The 18,818-nt window shown below is 50.1% G+C and overlaps 1 protein-coding gene across 3 annotated transcripts in view; it reads right to left on the reverse strand.

Moving 5' to 3' along the window:
• LZTS2 (leucine zipper tumor suppressor 2) overlaps positions 1-18,818 on the reverse strand; it is a 738,816-nt gene that overhangs the window by 244,329 nt on the left and 475,669 nt on the right. Inside the window, exon 1 of one of the 3 annotated variants that reach the window (XM_069611661.1) lies at positions 12,371-12,584. The exons of the other annotated variants lie outside the window; for them this stretch is intronic. The gene's annotated coding sequence lies outside the window, so the exon portion shown is untranslated. Of the gene's footprint in view, positions 1-12,370; positions 12,585-18,818 lie in introns of those variants that run through there. 3 annotated transcript variants of the gene reach the window in all.

Genomic DNA, 18,818 nt, shown 5'->3' on the forward strand with positions numbered 1-18,818 from the left:
GTTCCACAATATGTGCCTCAAGTACAGGCCCAAAAGATTGCATTTTGGCATGGAAGGCATGATAAATCGGACTCTTTTAGCGGTCTTGGCACATAACCATAATGTTGGCCGTCAACAAAGTAGGACGACCGGAACTTTAGGGACGCTTCGCTACAATAAGGCCTTCACTAAAAGAAGTAAACAATGGGTGATCAAACCAGTGTTTGAGGATATGCAATATGAGTTTATTGAGAGACTTATCGTAGATGTCCTCGATAGGCACATACATGGAGTGGTGAACGAACCTATGCAGGGGACAACTGCATTGCCACCCAACATTGCCTCTGTTCCATGTCCACCTAAAGCAGAGCTCATTGAGAAATACACATCACGGTTTAAATGATTGTAATTTGATTGTCTGTTCTCTCGAGTCTCCTCATGTTGCAGGCCCATTGCAATTAAACCAAACAGTAATATAAATCATTTTTACAAAAATTATAGAATGTTTCCGTATTGCAAAAACATGGCCGACCCATAGGGACAATAAAAAAAAAGGCACGCAGACAAGATGTCCCTAAAACTAACTGCAGCTAACTAGAAATGTGTGCTCGCTCAAAGTGAAGGTCAGCTGCTTTGATGTTTTGCTCGGGTGGCGGAACGGCCCACGACCCAATATAAGGTTCTATTGTGATTTGACCTTGACAGGCCGGGACCATCCTGAAAGACTAAGAAAAGATAATGAATAAAATTTCAGAAACGAAACGATGAGCCACGTTCATTAGAAGAAGTAACGTCGGCAAAGAAGGAGTGGTGTTTCGGGTCTGCCCTACACAGAGACACAATGGAAAATGCAAATATAATGTAAGTAACTTTTGATGAGTTTATACCGCAATTTCATTACTATACAGTGGCTTTAAAGACGGGTTCAGTTGTACTTGTTCGTTCTATGTGGCATATTGTTTTCTACCGCGCACTATCTTGAGGAGAAACATCTGCTTTTACTGAAGCACCTCAAAACCTTCCTCTTTGCTTCTGCTTTCTCTCTCCCTCTCCCCTGCTACAACTGGTCCACTGTCTGCGACCTCAGTCCTGGGCCCTTCCACTCTCCACCTGCACTCCCCCCCCCCTCCATGCCTCGCCACGCCTTTAAACACTTGTGTACACCCAGTAGCGCTGTCCTCGCTATGAAATGAATAATTTTAATAAGGATCTGATGGTGAGACTAATTTCATTTTTTATGTTTTTAGGTACATCATTCACTACTGTCTGTGTCACGAGTACCAGACACCGGCGGACGGCTTCTACAGCCGCCAGTTGCTTCTCCGCGTGAACAACGTTACCACCCTGACCATTTTATGGGACGATCGCCAAGTACAAGTATGCCCTTACGCGGTACTAACGGTTAGATGCAACATACCTACCATTGTGGTGGCCTAGCGCCTCGTTGTTGGAACAGCCATGCGATTATCAGTGCGACAGAAGAGCTTATTTTTATCGTAAACCAACACCCTGTGTACTGCACACGAACATCGCTTCCCTCAAGACGAACTAATTTGGATCGAGAGCAAAGAAAAATGCAAATCGCTGAATATTCTCTAAACATTTGATGTCCAATAAACGTACTTTGCCAAATGTACAATCTTGCCGTTTGCTTTTAAACCACGGTTTCACATTCCGAATTGTGGTGCTGTATTGTGAGATGCTCTAAGACCCTGTGTACAGCAAAGGACCATCGCGTTCCTCAATACGAACTTTTTGGAACATGAGCAAATAAAAATGCAAATCGCTGAATATTCTCTAAACATTTGATGTCAAATAAATGTACTTTACCACATTTACAATCTTGCGGTTTGATTTCAAAGTACAGTTTCATATTCCGAATTGTGGTGCGCTGTATTGTGAGCTGATCTGTGTTGATTTCCGGGGTCTGTGTGGAGTCGCGTAGAAGACGCCTGGGCGCGTTTGCCTACGCAGCACAGTCACGTCACGGATAGAGGCGGGGAATATGAATGTTTTGATAAAGTCTGTTTCAGGGGCGGGGGATTTGATTTAGTGCCGCAAAGGCAGGTGAGCCAGGTCGATGCGGCGGAATGATAGGATTATCACAAAATGGAGGCTGATTTCGAGTGCGATAAGGGGCGAAAAGTCGGGTAAGGTCCATAGGAAAGTTTCCTACGATCTACCGATTTATGCTTACAAACACATGGCCGACCCGTAGGGACAATAAAAAAAAAGTCCCGGAACTCTCCTTTAAACATTCATTTGAAAGTTCCTTTACAGGTTGCAAACACACTTTAAATACTGCATACAATTCCAGCCCCATCCCATTAACTTTGATCTGTAGTGGAAAAGGGAGGGGCTTGCTCAACCAACCATCCCTCACCCCTTCGCCCCTCCCCTGACTCTCACCGTATTCTGCCCTTTTTTGTGCAGCGTTCCTTTGCGTGCTTGGTAGGTAGGTAGGTAGGTGCTGCGTTAATGCCATCCCTACGTACCCGTGGATCCACAAACACAAAACACCTACCATTGGGTCTACATCTAAATAATGCACCATTTCAGCTGGGGCACATGCCAGAGTGCCAGCAAGTAGCCATTCGCCCTCAGTTCAGAGTCACGTGTGCAATGCATTGTGGGTATGCAATTTAGCACAACTGCCAGCCTTTTGCTTCAGAGAATGGTCTTGCTCCTATAGGGCAGTGCCATTTCATATACAGGTTATTCACCCAGGGTGAGAGCTCTCAATGCATGGCTGCTCATCTGGCCCTGAACTGGTGGTGAACTTCCGGTCATAGGTGGCGATGTCACATGCGTGACCTGGCTGAAATGACGAATTCCAAGTTCGCGTTTCAGGTGGAAGGTCTTTATGCACCCATCATGAGCTGGTGTTAGTAGAAACATACATACGGGATTGCACAATATATGCTTTACTGGGAAGTTCCAAAGAAAGTCTAACTGAGTTAGTGCCACTGTGTGATTTGCAAAAAGGTAGCTTGGAGCAGACAGCACCCAAGAAACTTTCAAAACACAGATGCATATGTGTGTGAAACCTTATAATTGTACACTTCAAGGGACTAGGGGGACCACACAACTAATAGTCAAAAGTAGTCCCAGGGGCTGGGAAACTTCTCCCCCGCGGACACCGGCTTCGAATTCTGATAAATCGGTCCTTGGAAAGCACATCGACCACTGTAGAATGGAGTCAAGAGGGATCCAGCTCTTGGCAAACATCCGAGGGCATACATGAACCTGGAAAACCGTCTCACAGACCAGACCATCTTCAGTTCTGCCAAAAATGGACCCCAATAAAAATGCATGAAGCTGCTGAATGAGAAATTGTTGGAAATGTCCAAAACGTGGCTGGAAACTACTTGCACGAGTGTGTAAACTGTGACACAAAATTGGGGTTGGTGGGAGGGAACAATACCCAAATTTCACACCGAAAATGTCAACCATTTCAGGCTGACCTCCACTACACTGAATAAAGGGAGCGAGGGTGTTCCCCGCTCCCTTTTGTCGGTGTAGTGGGGGTCGGGGATTGCGGGGGTGTTCGCCGCTTCCATTCGATGGGAGCGTGGGACAAAAAAGAACAAAAAATGGGAAGAAAAAAAAAAAAAGGGACAATAAATAAATATTTTTTTTTTTTTAGAAAGGACCATGCAATGCCAGTTTAGACCCACGTTAGAGGCCGAGAACTGACGCCGCAGGGTCGGGGGAGAGACGGCGGCACACTTCAGAGTTTGCCGCCGAAAAGGTAAATGGGTAGGGTGGGGGGAGGTGGATAGGGGTGATGTAGGGCACAGTGATCTATGTGATCACCGCCCGCGCCATAATGAGGGTCGGCAATTAAATTGTCTACATTATGGGTGGCGGAGTGATCACATAGATTCGGTGGGAGGAGGTTTTTGAGAGATGAAAAGGTCTTCAGGTTAGGCCGGATACACGCATAATCATTTATGATCAATCACCTGTGTAAAACAAACAATTGGCTATGGACTGAACATTCCAGCTGTGTGGAAAACTATTGTGCTCAGAAGATAGAAGTCTACTCAGAAATTCTAGCAAAAGAGCTGAAAGTGGGGGTTACTAACCTTGCACCTATAGAGAGTCAGCCTCAAGGCCAGTATTTCAGATCGTTTTTTGTCATTTGCAACGCGCATCCTAACACCAGTAGTAGTTTCACCCAACATAAGGCCAAAAGGTGGGTTCAAGCGGGAGGGGCCTTGAAACTGTAGGGTGGAGACTTGATATTGAGAGAGGGGCCTAGGCAGGGCGGGGGCGAGGGGCCTAGGCAGGGCGGGGCGGGGGCGAGGGGCCTAGGCAGGGCGGGGCGGGGGCGAGGGGCCTAGGCAGGGCGGGGCGGGGGCGAGGGGCCTAGACAGGGCAGGGCAGGGGCGAGGGGCCTAGGCAGGGCAGGGCAGGGGCGAGGGGCCTAGGCAGGGCGGGGGCGAGGGGCCTAGGCAGGGCGGGGGCGAGGGGCCTAGGCAGGGCGGGGGCGAGGGGCCTAGGCAGGGCGGGGGCGATGGACCTAGGCACCGCGGGGGCGAGGGGCCTAGGCACCGCGGGGGCGAGGGGCCTAGGCACCGCGGGGGCGAGGGGCCTAGGCACCGCGGGGGCGAGGGGCCTAGGCACCGCGGGGGCGAGCGGCCTAGGCACCGCAGGCAGGAGCCAGGCGTAACCTTGATCCTGCAGGGCGGAACCCAAATGCTGCAGGGATCGGCTCCCCAAAGGCTTGAGATGTAGAAATAAAGACTTGAGAAGCAGGAATGACAAGCAACCCCTGGGTATCAGCCTTCACCCATTGACAGGAGCTATATCTGCTGAAGGAGGAGCTAGCCCGCAGTGTGCCACAATCTAATGGTGAAATGAGATGCTTACAATACCTCTTTGTCTATTGCATAGGATTCAATATCCTTTAAATGGCTTCTAGGTGGGTCCTAATTTTCCTTCATACACAATCCCGAACACTGAGCTTATGTCATACACAAGTGCATCCCCATATGCTCTATCTTAACCCTTTAAAGTCCCACACCCCTACATCTCCGGTCTCATGGACCTCATCCTGCCTGCTTCCATCTTGCTGAACGACAAGACAATCAACTGATTATTTGGAAGATATAAAGCAAGTAAAAAAGGGAGGATGTTTGAGTGACAAGGGAATTGGAGGTACAGCTGATCAACGAGAAAAAGTTGCGCAGATGCTTCTGCTAAGCAACTTGCGGTCATGGTCGCCGGAGCCTCTACGCCTGCAAACATTGTAACATCCAGGCTGGTTGTTCCATGTCCTTGAAGAGTAAAGCAGGAATCTTGGCAGAGGCCAGAAATTTGATTTCGGGATGAGGTAATCCATTAACTGGGTGTTTGCTTGAACAATCTCCTGCATGCAACACAGTACAAGTTGTGTGGTGGGTTCAATCCACCACAACATGATCGTTGAGCAGTACAGCCTTATGCAGTCATCGATCCTTCCTGCGCCCTTCACTCGCGCCTTTCATCGTCCACGTGGTCCCGATCATACCACTCACTTTTGGTCAACGATTACAATCGTCCAGTTGGCGGCACATTGGGAGCTCAGCGGGCATGGCATTGCACACTGGAGCGATCTTCATGGACACATGTTGACAATCGCGGGGACGGGCCTACAGAGCTTTGGCTATTGGACCGAGAAACATGAAGTGACTTTTTCGATTGCTAATTTGTGGTGTGAAATCATTTCCAGGAGCCTTTCCAGCCATGCTTTCTTCAATTTATGTTTTGATGAGTTGTTTTGGGTTTTAGGGAGATGTCGGCATTTACGACAAAATATCTCCTTTTGCCGCTTGGGCAGTGTCTTTTTGTTTGTCGGGATTGCTGTGCAGTGAAGCGGGTCTAATATCTGGGCGCCGTGACAAATAAAGGGCCTTTCAGATGAGAACAGCCCTGGGAATTTCCCAATTAGTTTGTCCAGTGCAGGCGGATACCACTGCCTTTCTGAAAGAGAGGTACCCATTAATGGTGCAGTACGCTGCAATCTAAATAAGTCAAGAGACTCCTCGAATTTGTTTATGTCAAAACAGCACCCCTTTTGTAGCGACCCAAAGTGGGTGATAGCCCATACAGTTGTAGATTGCTGCACAATCAGCATAGAAAATGGGCCAGAATAAGTTCGGGCACTAGTATGTCTCGCTGGAGCGCTGCCGGATCTCTGCTCAGTCCCAAAGTCCAGGGACTAGCCCAGGAAACTCGCAAAACTCTTGCCAAGCCGAGATAAGAGATTTAAGTGCAGGAACAGTCAAAGCCTTATATCCCATTCACATGTCTTGCAATTTACAGACATTTCTATGTTAGGGTGTGTATTGTGGACAACGAAAAGAGCCAAGTCCAACTTCCATTACTTTCTTACTGAATCACTGCCACAAACCGGTTTCAAATATAAAATTGTAGGCAGTCTTAGGTTCCCAAAATGCTCTTTGCTTTTATGCAAATCTGCAGGCTTGGATTCCATGAAGAGATACTGTGTTGAGTGACCTGGCCTGCTCCCTGCCCCACTTACCTGCTCTTCTTACTTTCAAGCCCTTCTATGGTTGAGAGTGTGTGCCGGCGACTAACGCTCCTGTATATTATGGGAATGTTAATAGTAGTCGCGTGCATTCTTTAGCACTCAAGAGATTTGTTCTGGATTTTTTTGGTTGAGTGCAACCGACTCTTGTTCTAAAGTTTATAATCAGTTCAGGGTCACTGATAACAAAGTACATCTGCGTTTTCTTATTCCCAGACATCACAATTAAACGCAATTCGACCACCCGCGCACGCGCACGCACACACACGCACACACCAATACTACCCCATCCCTCCTGCAGCCCGAGCAATGAAACGTGGTGCAAAATTTACTCAAGCATGCCCTTATAACACAAGGATATACAATGGCATTTGAAGGTTGTCTAACACACGTCTAGCACCATACTGCATTGCCTTTAACACATTTTGGTTACGAACGGGAAAACTGAGCTCAGTGGCGTCTTCTGTGGCCCGCGGCGCCCTATGTCCTGCCAGGCTTCAGGGCAGCTCAGCGCCCAGCTGGCACTGCTCTGAAGGGCACGCAGGGAGAAGGAACATATGACGCCGTCTTCAAACCTTGACTTCTTGGATAGATGTACATGGTCACATTACGATGTGCCCCTTTCACAGAATGTGTGGTTATCAAGGCGTCAAATGTCCTTTTTCCTATGAGAAATTAGAGGCCTCTGCATCATGCATTCCCTTCTAATCTCGCCCTCCTCTTGCCGCCAAGATACTGTGGAGGTCAAAGACAACCTAGGAGTATTGGACTGTAGGTATGGGGTGTAACTCATTAAGGCCCTCACTCGCTGTGATAGATCACAGCCACACTTGCATCAAGGCCCTCACGCTTCCTTGCATAGATTACAGCCACTCTTTCATCAAGACCCTCACACTCCCCTGCATAGATTACAGCCACTCTTGCATCAAGGCCCTCACACTCCCCTGCATGGACTCCAGCCACTCTTGCATCTAGGCCCTGACGCTCACCTGCATAGGTTACAGCCACTCTTGCATCAAGGTCCTCTCACTCCCCTGCATAGATTACAGCCACTCTTGCATAAAAGCCCTCACGCTCCCCTACAAGGACATCACTCTCCCCTCGCATGTATTACAGCCAGTGGGCAAAGCACCACATGAAAACCTTTCCCACCATGCCCAAGCCGATCATTCTGGTGCAAGCCAAGGTCTACATCCACTGACACACTGGCCACCTACAGCCGCCTACAGGTTTGGTCTTCCAGCAGGTGGGAAGGAGGAAAAGACTTGGAGGTTAGACATTGAAGGCACAAAGCACTGGAACAACGTGATCAGGTCCTTTCGTATGGAGAGTACCTGAGGAGTGTGAAAAAGAGAAAAACCCTTGGACTGTTAATAACATGCCCAAACCTCACCCCTTCCTGCCACCAGCTGAATAGGCTTCATGACCATTCGACCACCACAATCCGGCAACAAGCCAAGCTCAAATGGTGCCTGCCCCGCCTCCTTTTCCATGCCATGCTGGCCTGGAACTGAAGTCCCAACCTCCTGCACAGCAGATGCAAAAATGTGCCTACCTGCTGAGCGGCTAGTATGCGGCTGAGGGGCAATATACTTATAACTTGAACCAAAATAAATATATGGCTTCTTGGTAGAACAGACAACTATACAGTTGCAAACTGGGCCCATGTCATTAAGAGCAAGAGTTGTCCAGTCTTAGCAGAAAGTGGTTTGCGTGCTTGGACTTGCAGCACAATACAGGCTGCGGGCGGAGGTGAAGCAGCGTGAAGGCATTGGCTTAAGTGCAAGAACAGCTTATAAATAAAATAAAAGAACTATGGACCCAATTCATGGAATATTTGCCTGGTTCAGGGTGAATTTGAACTGCTGAAAAGTGACTTTGCACCGGGCAAACATTCCATGAATCAGGCCCTATAGGTCTTCTTTTTAGAGTAACAGATAATTGACCCCATGGCATTCGGAGCAATGCTGCCCAGACAAAGTGCGTTGCGCGCTTGGACTTGCAGCACAATACTGGTGAAACCCAAAGGTGAACTACAATCGCTAGCACGCCTGAATCAGGCTTATGCTGTGGCAGGGGTTAGTAGGCAACTGGGCCACTCTTCATCAAAGTGACTCAGAGGTTATGAAAGTTTTCACACCAGATGGAAGACAGTGCCACACACAGCCTGATCAAGGTTTGGGGTCAAAACCAGCAGGGAACGCTAAATATAAATGGGCACCCTTCACTGTGGGATTCAATGTCGCTCTTTGCTGCCAGAAATGGAACATGGGTGCACCGTGGCATACTCGGCCATAACTACTCTCGCCATGTCACTCTGGTGGCCGCCATTTCTGTATTCCTGCCTTTAAAGGCGGGAGGACAACAGACACACAGGACCCGATTCACGAAATTCTTTGCACGGTTCCAAGTGACTTTGCACTGCCGACTCAAACCCTAATTCATTGAACTGCAAAGTGTATTTTTGCAGTGCCACGTCAGTACAACGTCCTTTTTGCAGTACAAAATGACTTTGCACTGCAAATATACACGTTGTACAGTTCCATGAATGAGGGTTTGTGTCGGCAATGCAAAGTCATTTTCAGCAATGCAAAGTCACTTTGAACCGTGCAAAAATTGCCATGAATCGGGTCTACAGTGTGCTGCTGCAGCAGAGGTTTGCCTAGCATAAAACACACATAACTTAGTTGCAAAGGACTGCAGTCCACGTCGGAGCCGATGGCATGACTCAGTGCAGCCTCTGGCAAGCGCCCTGCCCTGCGGGAGCACAAGACGTGCAGTGTGCTGGGGCAGACAGCCCTGCCAGTCACCCTGCCAGCGCAGTCTGGGTAAACAGGCCCACAGACAGACGCAGACAGGCCGCATGCTCTCGGGGCGTGAGCCCTGGGGCTTTATCGCCGGGCAACAGCCGTACAATGAGGGCAGGACCCTTCTGCTGCCGGCCGGGAACATTGGGGGCGGGGGGGGGGGGGGGGAACAGCGGCAGATGAGGAAGCATACTGTCCAAGCGCCGGCGCAAATGGCCATGGGACAGAGTAGTGTGCGCCATTGGAACGAGGTCATGGCCGTCATGCAATGCGCAACTGATGGGTTCTGTTACTGACCCAATGTGCATTAAAACAAAAAACTCCTAAAAGTAATGAAAATCATTTCACAATCGTGCGCAAACATTTTTTTTTGTTTATGGCAGGGCCTGTTTTTTTTTTTTATCAAGTTCGACTCTGGTTTAACTATTTACGTAATATGTAGTGCATATTTATCGCATGTGGCTTAAGGAACAACTACCTACACGCATGAGAACAGTTAGTGACCCGTATTACACAAGTTAACAGTTTAAATCAACACATGGTTCGTCATTCCAGTGTGGAGGAACCTTTAGATATACGAGTCGAGTGTTAAAAATGGGAACTTGCTTTCCCCGTTTGATAAGGGTCAGGGGGGCAACAAAGCCCTTCGGGTTGATATCCAAGTAAAGGGGTGCAGGGTGTAAGGCACGAGGCACAGACCCTTCCGGGTGCACTTCCGTTGTTTTGGGGCCCTATCGAGCACGCAGTGACTTCAGGAAGCAACAGGGGGACTTTACATGGCAGATTGCAAGGGAGTGGGGCACTAACACCAGGGACGGGTGGGCAACCTGCCGGCGAGGGATCTACAAGCAAGCGGGCGGAGGAGGTGGGAGCAGATCGCTCCCCGCGCCCAACCCGGGGGCGGGGGGGGGGGGTGCGCGTCTTCAGCAGGAAGCAGCTGGACTGGAAGGCACCCGTGTGTCCAGGCAGAACCAGCCTTGACCACCGTGTGCCCAGAATCCTGCCCAGGGGCCAGGCCAGTGACCGGAACTGGGGCATCCTCGAACGCCTATCTACAGCGCCGCGACGGCCGCATCGGGCGCCAAGTACAAAACAAAGCTATTCTGAACACCAGCTGTGGGTCTACAGTCACCCCAAAAAAGAGCGGCACTGTTGACAGGATAGAATCCCCTTCGCCAAACACCACGAGGACTGCATCAAAAAGAACCCGAATGAGAAGGTGCACTGGATTTATTTGTGTGTGTGGATTTGTGGTGAAAGCCTCATTTTGCAAGGACAGGGAGCACCCCGGAAACGCGAGGGTGGGCTGCAGGTTTCCCCCGCGTGAGTGTGTGATCGGAAAAACAAACGAAGTCTGCCTCGTGGGACTTAAAAGTCAAAGCCACTCAAAACTACACGAAGGCAGAGGGCGACCACAAGATGCGCTTAAGTGACGCCTTCCCGCCGAGGCCGGAGCGATGTAAGGTAACACCCCGCCGGGTATCCCGGCCTCCCTTCCAGGCACCGAGAGAGGGTGGGGGGATGGGCATAAAGGCTTCGAGTGCGAGGCTCCCACGCAATTATGCGAGCAGATCCGTGCAGCCATGCGCAGGCAGTGCCAGGTGAAGCGCACACCCCTCTACATGAAACGATTTCCACGCATCACCATCAGACCGTGTAAAGCGCCCCACCCCCCACCCCCTTTTTATAGCCTCGCCCATTAAAAGCAATGTAACGCACAGAGACGGTGCTCCCTCTCGCAAGGAAAGGAAAACCCCAGAGAGAAACATCTCTGAAAACTTTCTAGCACCCACACGCTGCAGCGGCGCTATCTGAACATTGGGGGGGGGGGGCGGGGCAACGCAACTTGAGCCCAATTCGAATAGGGCGCAAGTGCTGACTCAGCATTTCATCCTCCCAAATCGGAAAGTCGAGTGGAATTCCACTATAAAACGGCAGTAGCAGGAGGAAGCGCTGGCCTCGAAGCGCTATATGAACACCTGATATTACTGGGGAATCAGGCGGCAGCAGAACCCAGATATCCCAGGCCCTAGAGTTGAGAAATTAATACTACCCTTTTCTGCCACGCACGAAGACGCTGGTTAAGGCCCACGTGAACATAATTGCACCAGTACCAAAAGGGAGCGGGCGTGCATTGGCTCCGCTGTGGATTCAATTTGGCCAGTAGCGAGTTGAACACCTGGAACACAGTAAGTCCATAGCACAGCAATACATTATGATAGACACATGGGGGTATTAAGCTAGACCACCGGGGTCAATCATTCTGAGTTTCTCGCATCGGCCCGATCCCACCCCTGCCTTTCACTGCCTCGCTTCTGCACTACTGGGCTTCACCGAGTATGAAGCGCTACAAGGGCACAGGGAAAGCAGATCAGCGCTACTCGCATACAACGTGAGGGCTGCAGCATCATTCCTTTTCAGAAGAGTCACTCACTCCTACGGGAAACCACGGGGGCTTGCGCTGCTTTTCGAATGTTTCCACTCTCGCTTAGGGCCGGAAACATTTTGTGAACAGCGCGCCCTCCCTCAACCCTTCCGTGCCGTTATGGTTTATAGAAACAATATTGGATTCAGTAATTCTACTGCGGAGGAGCTCACTGGGTCGGGGACACGGGTCAAACCCCACTTGCAGACTGGACTGAAGAACAAATTGTGCAAACAGTGTGCTCCTGGTCCAGTGGCTACTAAACCAGGTACATTATAACAACAACAAAAATAGCTCGGAAAGAGGTTACACTGCGGCCAGTCCTGTAATCACGACTGGTTGTTTTTGTATAGGCTGCAGCCAGGTGCGATTCAGGTCACTCAGCCCAAATCCATCCCAACTGCCTGTGATGACAGTGGGGCATACCCGTGCATCCTCCTCCGGGGTTCCCCCAAAGCGCCCCCTGCCGGCCATGCTGCCCTTCGCCTAGCACACGACATCCCGCATTTCAGAGCGGAGGGGGAGTCGGGGTGCTGCGCAGAAGGGCAGGCGACTCACACGGCGCTCCTTCATTGTGAAGGCGTCCCAGCCCTCTCACGAACCGAGGCAGCCCCCCAACCTTACCGCCACTGCCTTCCTCCATGGCGCTCCAATCTCTGGCAAGGGAAAGACGGCTCCACTCTCCTGCGAGTCCCGGGCTTGCTGGCTCCCTCACCCGACCCTTCCCTGGCCAGACGTCCTCCTTTCCGACGGCAGAAGCCCAAACATCCCGCCTGGCTGGCGGGGCGAAGCTGCCTGAAGTTGGCCGGGTACTGATGGAAGTTTCAGGCAGCTTGTTTCCGTCCGCGCCGCCTGCGCCTGCCCCCTTCCCCTCCCCCTGCCCGGACTCCACGCCTCTCTCCACAGCTCTCGTGAACCCAGCACACAGCAGGTCGCCCAAACATCTCCCTCCACAGGCCCCGCAGGAGCCGGGACCTCTCGGAAAGGCCTTCCAGGCGCACCCTGCTTCTTCACTGCCCAGGCTGCATTGGCGAGGGTTTATTTCAGTCTGATTTTCCAAGCGCTTTCTGGACATCCTATCTGCAAATGGATACCATTCAGAAGATCCCATTTATTTATTTGCATTTTTAAAGCGCTGGCACAGCCCGGCGGCATTGAGGCGCTGTTACAGGAATGTCTCTTAGTTGCGTATTCATAACCGGCTTAATACCCAGAGGTTTCTAAGCACAGACCCGGGGATTGTTGCTTTGTGTCGTCTTGTTTCCAAGGCGAGCACGCTGCTGCTGAGCTATCCAGGAGGATACCAGCCTGCTAGCCCAGAAATGGCGCGCACTTCTCAAGGGAGATCGTACGTTGCTAAAGAGGCATTAAGGTTGCTGTACAAATCATCACAACGTTCCCCAGCCATGGCTCCCAAAGCAACCTTGTCAGTCAGCGCCTGCACTGCTCACTTGTGCCAAGTGAGACAGGAAATCAAGCGTTTTAATCATTTTTATTGGTGATTAGGGATTTTTCCCTCTGTGGTCTTTAAATCAAGTTGTAAAATTCAGCGTCATTTATATTTATTGGGATTTATCTAGTGCTTCAGCAAAAGCCTTTTGGGTTAAACTGAACAAAAACGCCCAGACCCGCTGTAAGGGTTAAAGGTCGCTGAACTGCGGCTGGCACAGCCTACAAACATGGCTAACCTGGCTCTTCGGCCTTACAGACCAACCAAACCATTAACGCATATGTAATATTAGACCTCCTTCCTCCCCAAACTCCATTCCATTCCCACCCTCCAATATTCCGTACACGCCCCACTTTCTTTCCCAACTTTAGCCATGCCCTCTGCCCGAGCCAACGCCAGTCGTCCTTCACTCCTCTTCCCCTTTCTTACAGTGCTAACCACCCTCTTTACCGCAATAATACCCCTTTGGCGTCCACAACCATCCTTTAATCGACCTTGTCCCCGGCTTCGCCTCTCCCTTAGCTCTTCTGCTCTTGTCCTACTCCCCCCCCCCAACAGTTCTAGCAAACTCTTCCTCCTAAACGAAATGCCAAGCTGACCTGCCACATCAGCTAGCAAAAACAGAGCATAATTAAACAACAAACCGACTCTTATTGCCCGAAACCCCCTCCCTGTCACTTGTTAACCTGGGTAACATTTATCTCATTGACATTCAGGGGTGGGTGAGCAGGCAACAAGGCGTCAAACCGCCAACTGTAGCTGGACCCTTCCTACCTCCTATATATAGAGAGTGTTGGGGACTCTATCCCCTAATGTGAATCCGGCTCGTTGGCCGCCCGTGCAACGCCCAAATATACCCGGTGGAAATGCGTTCTGCGTGCCCCCACGGACACCCTTGGGCTAATCTACACAACAACGCTCAGACTTTCCCCTTCAACTCGCCACCGTCTTTCCCAACTTTATCCATGGCCTCTCCCAGAGCCAACACCCGTCCTTCACTCATCTTCCCCTTTCTTACAACCCCAGGCTAGCCTGTCTGTCTGAACATCGCTTACCACCCTCTTTACCGCGATAACCCTTTGGCTTCCACCAAACAGTCCTTTAACTGACCTTGTCCCCGGAACACAGAAAAACCCTCACCAGAGGTGTTCTTTCTGCCGAACACCCACTTACCTTTACACTTTCCCACCAACTTCCTGCTGTCCCATCATCTCGTACTTGTCCCCCCACCAAAGACGCATAGTCCTGTTTTCCTTGACCAGGTCCCTTCTTTACACTAGCTTCCCTGTACCCCCGCACTCTACCAACCATAACTAGTTGTTCCTTAAACCCCTTCTTGATCTTTACACCTCTCCCTTTTGGCCGTACACCCCCCAACATTCTTCTCATGCCCCATGGCCGCAATCATTTTAGATGACCAAGTCTTTCATTTAATTCTTCCAAGAGAGCCAATCCAGGAATCTTAGCTGGGTCATTATTGACCTAACTACATTACTAATGCTGCTGGCCCACCTGTCCCAGTCTTCCATCAGTTTTCCCACATCAGTAACTGTTCAAGCCCCCACTCGAAAAAATACCTGATGCTTCACCTCCCCAAATCTTTCTGCCTCCCCCATTGTGTACTACAAAACCTTCCTCCACTGTTCTCTGCCCGGCCACTTTACAGCAAATATTCGTATATCCATATCGCCATTGTGCCGTTCTCCAACTGTACCATATCTGCAGAATGATAGCTTGTGAGACACATATTACACCCCCCTACATTCTTCAAATTCCACCTCTTCAATTCCTCCCGGCCCAAACTCCCTGATATTACCTATAACCAACCTAGCTCCCCCGCCCCACCACCATAATTCTCCTGCTCCTTTAGGACGGAACTCCTTCTCTCTAATACCTCTCTCTCTCTCTCCTCCTGATGGGAGTGTAACCAAAAACTGTCCTTTCTTCCCCCATCACCACCATTGAAAAACCTTCAAAGAACCGGTTTGCTGTTTCTTCCTAAAATCCGGTCCCGCCACTTTTTGTTTTTAGCAGTACCAATCCTGCCCCCATCTGTAAAGCGCCCCCTTAACCCTCTCCACTCATGCCGACCCCAATGATTTAGCGACCACAATGACTTAGCCACCCCCTGGTGCAATACGTAAACCATCCTACTGTCATTGCGGTCCTCTAGACTCCCCTATTTGTCCCTCTACTCTGGTCCCCGGGCACTTCTCTTTGAACCCTCAGCCGCAATTGCCACCACTTTCTCAGTTATCATTACTGTGGACAACTTTCAAAGTCCACTTCAGCATCAAACCTCAAGCCCCCTCTTTACCCCCGCATTTCTGCCGACCCCTGTCCTTCCTCACACTCCCCTTAACTTCAGCCACCCCATTGCAAGACATTGCTCCCACCAAATCGCAGCATCTTTCTTGCAAAATTTTGATCAAGCGCTCTCCCTATACACCACCCCATTCGCAGGGCACATCCTTTTCATGATAGGTTGTATATCCACACTCCCCAACATTACCTCATAACATGTAAAACTCCAATAAGAGTGGATTGATACCTTGGACTGTGCGCTAGTTACCAACCTATTGGGTTTTTTGTGAAAAATATAGAAATAAAAGACAAAAACCAGCTTCGGGAGTCTTTAAAAATGAGAACCCTCCACAAAAAAGTTCACAATGCAGTGAAAATATCCAAAAAACTATTGAAAGACTGTCGTCGCGCTTGGAACTGATAATCTTAGTGAGTAAACATAAACACCATATCTATTGCTCTTGCAGTTGCACAAATAATGCTAATAATAATGTAGTCTACACATAGCATTCAAAATGAAATCTTCTTTGTATTGTAACAATAGCCGACACGTGTTTCGACCAATGTGGTCGTTCTCAAGGCCTCTGAATGCACTAATTCCCGCTCAAGTCTTGTAGACTGTTGCATGTAACCTCAATTGGGGTATCTTCTTGATTAGATAGGAATAGTCACCAGGTCAAATCCCTGTACCCTGTAAAAGGGATGTAATCCCTGTGTGTCCTACTTCATCGGCAGTTACCTCATAACATACCACCACTTTACTCAGCAACCCCTCAAAGTTCCCATATCCCACCAACACATCCTCCCACTTCCTGAACTCGGCTGCCCCCCACCGTAACTTGTGTCCCCCATTCCTCCCCGGGGAAGGTCAGACCCCAGTACCTCCTGCCAGATCCTTTAACAAAAGAAAACTCCCCACCCTCTCCCTTATGTACCAAATGCCATTGCTCACCACACCAGTGCGCTCGCTCCACTCCACCCATGCTACCAGCCCAAGCCTGCATCGCTTCTGCCCCCTACTCACAACCCTGGTCCTGTAAGCTAACCGCACAGTGCTCCTCAGGCCATCCTCAAAAACACTTGTGCCATTGACACTTGCAATGTTAAGGGTGCTGTCCCGCACACCCACTGCTCCTGCCACCAACTGCACCACTCTTCCTTGAGCCATAGCTCTGTGTCCCTTTTTAAAGTCCCCATCTGTTCTCTGCACCATAACCTCCAATTGACAGTCCCTATATGCTTGCCCGACCCGATCCACTAGTTTTCTATATCAGGGAACCCCACTGTACCACATATTTTCACCCTTCTCCATCACTTTCCTTTGTGCCATCAGGTCATGCTAACTGCCCATTCCATTGTCCAACCTGACCCTCCCTTGGATACCCCACATTTGTTTTAACCACTCCACTTATTTACAAATGCTGTCACTCCAAAGCGAAAATCCAGCAATTACGGGGTCGCTGGGTTGGGTGGGCAGGGGGCGGCTGGGGGAGAAGGAGCAGGCGTATGGATGCCTGTTGGAACCGGCTCTCCAGTGGGGGGGGGGGGGCGGGGAGGTGGCTTTCGCAGGCTCAGACTCAGTGGGTTAGTGGGTGCAGCAGCACACATCCTGGGGGCATAAATAGTGCCCCGGGGGGAGAGGGGGGGGAGGTGAGCACAGGTTTTCATCTCACCCTGCTGGATTGTCGCCGCTGTGCCTGCACCACTGCCTGTAGCCCTCGAGCCACCTGGGAGTTGTTTTCCCATCCCACCACCCTGTTTTAGGAGAAGGGGGGCTGTGGAGGGAGGCAGGTGGGGGAGGACCATGGATGACAGATCCCTTTCCGGGGGTCTCTGGAGCCGGAACGGGGCACAACGACCAGAGGCTCCCGGCGCAGGGAAGGGGGCGGCAGGACCAGGGGGCAGCAGGACCCGGTAAGGAAGGGGGGCTTCCTCCCAGTGACGCATCCCATGAAGGGCATGGTGGGGTGGGGAAAGGGCCTCACCACCATGCATCGCCCCGGCGGGGCGGAGAGACATGGTCCGCCTGGACCACTTGCTAGCAGAAAATGTTGTGAATTATGTGGAAATTGTTGACCGTGTGTAATATATGTAACGTCACATTTTTGGGAATGCATTCATGATTTGCTGTGAGATTAAAAAATGTGGCCGGTTTGGCATCCAAAGAAGTTATGTGTCACGCGTGTTCACTCTTCGCCTGGGCATGCCCCCTTGCACAGCCCACCCCATCATAACTGGTTCTTTCAACCCCATGCATCATTTTCCCCTACTTGCTGCTCTTGCTGTTCTAATTCCTTTTGTGTTGATATACCCAAGCCACACAATCGCAGCTCCAACAGCTTCATGTGGAAATTGCTTCACTGACCCACCACTCATTACTCGCTGCCCCCGTGCCATTTGTGCACCTTTTACATCCACTCCCCTCCTTCTCATGATGCTAACATTTTCCCTGCCAAGGATCGCCCAGCCCATGATTGATCCGCCACACCCCCCTTCGTACTGGGTGCCACCCGCCACACCTACCTTAAATTGGCATCACTCTCCACCCCTCTTCCTCATGCCATATTTTATTGTCCCTTTGCCAACCTATTCCATTGCCTATCCTCCCTCCATTAAATGCTCCTTTAATTGCTTGTCCCGTTCACTTGCTACAAATGCTGGGGATCCCTTTCACCATATTAACAGCCATGATCCCCTCTACTATGTCCTCCTTACCTCTCTCCACATATCCTCTACATCTTCTATCCCAGCCAACCATGTAATACTCCTGCTACTATTTTAATGCTGCACTGCTGAGACTTCTAAGCGCTATAATTCAAACAAAAATAGAGCATTTGAGACAGAGTTTCAAAATTGCAAGGTAAGATTTAATTTGCGCATATCATACACTCGAGCAGACTTCAGGTTCATCCACGACCAGTATTTCATAGAGAGTGGAGAAGTGAAGTACCTGAATGGTTCACTGTGTCACTTCTTATACAAAAACGGAGTCTGCATCAACATAGGCCATTTGTTATTCATTTGCAACAGATAATTACACAAATATGTTCAAACTACATACACAGTAATACACCTAATCCCCAGAGGGTAGGACAAATTGCATATTCAACAGATGTTACTGCTATGTCAAGAGTCTCTCCTTATGGCTTCATTACATGCTCTTTCCACCAGTTAACGGACAGTGACTTGTGTTTGAGGTCTTTAAACACAGAACCCGCCGGCCCTTCAACTAACAACGGTCCCCCTATTTGCACAACCTTTAAAAGATACCTTTTGTGCTTTTAAGAAAAATGGAAGGGCTGACCACTATGACTCGGT

The sequence above is a fragment of the Ambystoma mexicanum genome, chromosome 8 (genome assembly GCF_040938575.1).
Source record: "Ambystoma mexicanum isolate Mex_15411 chromosome 8, UKY_AmexF1_1, whole genome shotgun sequence".
In the NCBI taxonomy this organism is placed as follows: Eukaryota; Metazoa; Chordata; class Amphibia; order Caudata; family Ambystomatidae; genus Ambystoma; species Ambystoma mexicanum.